The sequence below is a fragment of the Phalaenopsis equestris genome, unplaced genomic scaffold (assembly GCF_001263595.1).
Source record: "Phalaenopsis equestris unplaced genomic scaffold, ASM126359v1 Scaffold000464, whole genome shotgun sequence".
In the NCBI taxonomy this organism is placed as follows: domain Eukaryota; kingdom Viridiplantae; phylum Streptophyta; class Magnoliopsida; order Asparagales; family Orchidaceae; genus Phalaenopsis; species Phalaenopsis equestris.
The window spans coordinates 47,153-52,501 of record NW_018164905.1 but is presented as its reverse complement, the minus strand read 5'-3'; positions in this window follow the sequence as shown (position 1 = coordinate 52,501).

The window sequence follows — 5,349 nt, the reverse complement described above, 5'->3', positions numbered from 1 at the left end:
TTCAAAAAGGAATAGATCAAGTAAGAATAGTTATTTTCATGAATCTGAAGGAATGAAAGGTAGGAGATGTTACTAATCCGAGGGGAACCTCAGTGACTTCTCGAGCTATCCTACTATTTGTCTTTAATTTTAAGAAAGTGTTATTTGGTATTTCATTCTGCCGATTTTTTTATTTATGGCTTACATTTGCATGACACGATCATACAAATATCCTGAAAGATATGAGGGTTTATGTCGTAATGAATGAAAATCTCGGAGCCTAAAGCTAGTTAAAGGCTTAAATTGCACAAGATGATTATGCAAAGGCCTAAAGATGAGTTAAAAATTTATTTTATACTACACGGACTATCTCAAAATCCTATGGCTTGTTATTTAATTCTAAGGATGAGTTTTGTTATTGTAGATTTGGTTTTGGTCTCTCGAAGTTGTTCTTCTATACATTCTTGTCATGCTGCCTATGCAAAGTTTAATATGTGGACAACTAATCTAGAAAATGTGCAAGACAATCACAATAATCATTTTTAATTTTAATTAATCACTAGGATTCAAATGTAAGTATACATATCACATAAGTAATATAGGACTCTAATGGAGTCCTAAGTATCGATTCCACAAGGCGGTGGAAATTCTTATAGTAATAACTCAAATAAACAATATCTAACTATAGAAAAGTTACATAAGAAAGTAGTTGAAATTTATTTTATGCAACTAAATAAACTACACTTATCTCTAAATTTCAAAGTTAAATCTAATGTGTCTAAACTAAGTTTTTTGGAGAAGAGTTCAAATTTAAGAAAGTATCCTTCCCCTTTACAATGATGTTATAGTCAGTCAATATTCCAAATCCTTGAAAATCATATTGTGCCAAATATGAGCAATTTTTTTTTTATTCTTTTTACGAGCGACGAAAAATATTGGCTAATCTAGAGTTTGTTCACAAAATTTGTGGTTAGGCTGGGAAGTTACTAGCTCTCACTCTAGAGTTCCTACATTCCCCTCACCGGAGGGCTAGCATCTCGCCTTAACTTCCAATCATCTAGACCAAATTGAGGATTTTAGTCTGTCACCCTAAAATCTCAGATTCTACGCCCAACAAAACATATTTTCCTATCTGTTTGCACTAGAGCCCATAAACTAAATTCTCATTCATGAGATCAAATGTGATTCTTACTTAGTTGAAGAAAGCATATCCCTCTCGGATCATATGTTTCACAACAAATTTTAACAAATCATTCGACCAGATTGATAAGTAAATGAAGATCAAAGTTTGAATCATCACAATTATGAAATTAAATGCTTCTAAAGAATTTTGATTCTTCACATGACTATGGCTCATTGTAGGGAGAAGGACAAGGAAAACTACTCATATTTTATGAAGATGATACAACAAAACATGGACTCATATATACAAACAAGTTTACACGATAAGAAAAAGTATAGTACAAACAACTTATCTCAATCTCCTCCCCAAGAAAGTCCTTTGAAGTTATTTTGAATCACTTTCTCTCTTTATAATATTACTCAATTCTCTCTTAAAAATGTAATGAAGAAGAAATTTCTCAACTTTGCTCTCCTCTTACAACCCTTTAGATAAAATCCTCTCTAACACTCTCACGCCACTTAATTCCCACAAAAACACACACTTTTTTGTCATAAAATCACTATTATATAATGTAGGACCAAATTCTCAAGAGTTCTTTGGCACCACTTTGAAATTCATCCAAATTCAATGCATTTGAAAAAAAAAAATAACGGTCTCTGGAGCCTAGGCACCAAAATCTGGTGCTTACGCATCTCCTTCTCCATATTTTGGCACTTAGGTGCCAAATCCTGGCGCCTAGGCACCAAGTTTTCAAAAAGCAGCTTTTTGACTCCAAATTTTATCCTTTTTGCTTCCATTCAACTCCAAATCCCGAACTTAGTGCCTGGAAAAAAAATATGAAAATACCTTTATTTAAAGTGCATTATCACTAGAAGTAAGCATTAATTTATATATAAAAATTGAATATATTTAGACCTGTAAAAATCCCTCAAACATAACTGTTATTTGTCCTCAAGTAATCCTCAAGTAACTCTGTCCTCAAGTAACTCTTTTACTATGTAAAAATTATGACTTATGGTAGTGAGCTTTACCTAAAGATTTCTATAGTTTTTGTTTTATAAATACAATATTAAAACATTAAAAAAAATTTCAATAACTCAAGTTAAAACTAGAAATATAAGAATATCTAGTAATCAAGTCTAAGAGTTCTAATTTTATATTCATTTTAAGAGTAACTGTAATTTGTCATACTGAGGAGGCTCAAAAGAATTACATGAAAAGAATTTCATGAGAACTCTATTAGTAAGGATGCTAATATTTTAAATATAAGTTGAGAAGTGTTATTAAGTCCCTTTCCTTAAGATGATTCAAATGAAGCCAATTTTTTATTAGATGTCTCCTCAAGCTTCTCCTAACACATATTTTTTTTCTTTTTGCTTTTCTTTTTCTTCTTTTGATTTTGCTTTTCCTTTTGTTTTAAGATTATTTTTAATACTTATTTTCTCTTCTTTCCTTTTCATTTGTGGATTATTATTTCTGGATAGATTTTAATTATCTTTTTTATGTGAGGATTATTATATCTGAATAGCCTTTAATAATCTTGAACTTCACTATCCTCTTCCTAAAGTTAAAACTTCTCACATTTTCTTACTTTATAAATGCATATTAGCTTAGAAAAAGATTTTTCCATAAAGTCTTGGCTCTTTCTTCTTATATTTAACTCTTGGACTTATAATATTTTAAGAGTATAATTTCCTTTTCTTTAAATAATAAAAGCGTAGTCTTATACTCTTATACTAAATGTCTTAATTCTAGAACTAACCTTTATTATTAAAAACTTTTACTTGAGTTTATTACAATATTTATAAAATAAAAAATATAGTTATCTAAAGTTAACCTCGAATGCCCAAAGGACATGTTAAAATAATTTTAAAATATAGTTTATTAAGGAAAAATAAAGTTTAGTCTCATTTAAGAAAAAAATTTTTCTTTCCCCCAAACTTAAATTTTTTAACAGGTAAAACATATGGTGTAGAAATGTTGGTAGGAAGAAAACAATAAATGCATTTAATAAGACTGACCTATATAGAGTTTTGAATAAGAAACTTTGCAGGCACCTATTAAAAAGATCAGATGTATAGCAGTACATAAAGTTTCATTAAACATGATATATCAAAAAGAATTACAAACTAAAGGGAAATTATAAACATAAGCAATAATTTTAAAAAAAGACAGTAGCACAGTACAAACAAAAAATCCAGTACCACATATACCAAGTTTAGTACAGTAATTTATAATAAAACTGCATCTATCTACCATAAACACAATAACAAACTACAATCATAAGAAATAAAGATAAAACTACTCCTCATCATCGCTATTATCATCTTCTTCATCCTCCTCCTCCACATCCTCCTCAATTTCTCAGTTATCATAAGGTGTAAAGTTGGGGCAAGTAGGGAATTCCACTGCATGATCCCCCCTCATGAATTTTACCATAGCCTGATGAAAAAGCAATATCGAAATCAACTCTTCTTTGCATGTATTCATCATTATGGAGCAAGTGAACATCATTGCTTTTACCTGATTCTGTAATGTCAAAATATCTCTTTCGTGTACAATTAACTAATCCATCACACTGTCCACTGAAGTAGTACTAGAAGTGGAAGGTGTAGAACCTAAAGTAGAAGGTATGTCTCTGCTTTCACTCCTCATCCTTAATCCAACATGTAAATCATAAGTATGCACGTTAGATCTACTGATGAGTTTTAATGGATGTAATAATTGTTCTCATCTCTCATATCCTACTCCTGATTATTCACAAAAAGTGAAAATCAGAGCAGGGTATCCTAAACCTCCATTAGTCCCACCTCTAGAAGAAATGAGGGTTTTCTAATAAATAAGAGAGCCAATATTTATATGTTTCATTTTTTGAATGCAAAAGTTCAGAGTGGCTCTCTCTTTAGTTACTTCACTAAGATGATTAGAAGCAAGAAGTCTTGAAAAAATGAAATAATTTCACGCCTTAGAGTGTGCATTTAACATTGAAGTGGAGAAGTATACCATGTGGTGATGCTTGAGAATCTACCATTTAGCCTAATGAATTCTCAGAACATAGGTTGGAAGAACCATCTCAACTTTAACTGGAATAACAATTCAGGATCTAATAATCAGCAATGGGGGAACAACCAAGGACGCCCATTGGGAAACTGGAACAACCAAGGGAATAATAATTGTAGATCAATAATTGAATAATAATTGTAGATCTACTTATCCTCTAGGTTTCAATAGTAATACACAGTTTAAGGAGAAGAAGTTGTCTATAGAAGAAGTGGTGTTACAAATGGTAAATCAATTACAAAGTAAATGAGCGACAATTAGAAATATCTAGAATCAACATAGGCAAATAACAAATTCATTAAGTAAATGATCCCAAGGAACACTTCCTAGTAATATTGATTCAAATCAAAAAGACCATAATAAAGAACAAGTAAAAACAGTTATACTTAAAAGCAGAAGAGAGTTGGAAGGTCGGGTTCAAAAAGAAATTGAAGGAGTTGGAAGGTAGGGTTCAAAAAGAAATTGAAGTAGAGAGAAGAAATTGAAGAATCAAAAGATGACGCTCCAAAAGATTCTGAGAGACCTATTTCTCCACTAAAAATTGATTTGAAAAAACCACCACATCCATTTCCTCAGAGACTTCGTCATTAGAAGTTGGATAAGCAATTTTTAAAATTTTTGGAAATATTTAAGAAGCTTACAATTAATATTTCATTCGCTGAAGTCTTAGAACAAATGTCAAACTATGTAAAGTTTATGAAGGATATTCTCAACAGGAAAAAAAAGTTTGAAGATAATAAGACTGTTGCACTTAGTGATGAGTGCAGTGCGATAATTCAAAAGAAGCTTTCTGAAAAGCTTAAAGATCCTGATAACTTTACAATTCCATGTGCAATAGGAGACAGATTTTATGGGAAAGCTTTATGTGATTTAGGTGCATGCATTAACCTTATGCCATTATCAATATTTAAAAGCTTGGGATTAGGAGAAATAACCCCTACTACTATAACTCTGAAGTTAGCAAATCGTTTGATAGCATACCCTAAAGGAGTTATAGAAGATGTCTTAGTGAAAGTGGATCAATTTATCTTTCCTTCACATGCATGGGTGGGGAGGAAGATAAAGAGATACCTATCATTTTAGGGAGAACTTTCCTAGCTATAGGAAGAGCAATGATAGATGTGTAAAAAGGGGAATTAACAATGCGCGTCAATGATCAAACTATTACTTTTAACATTTCAAGATCA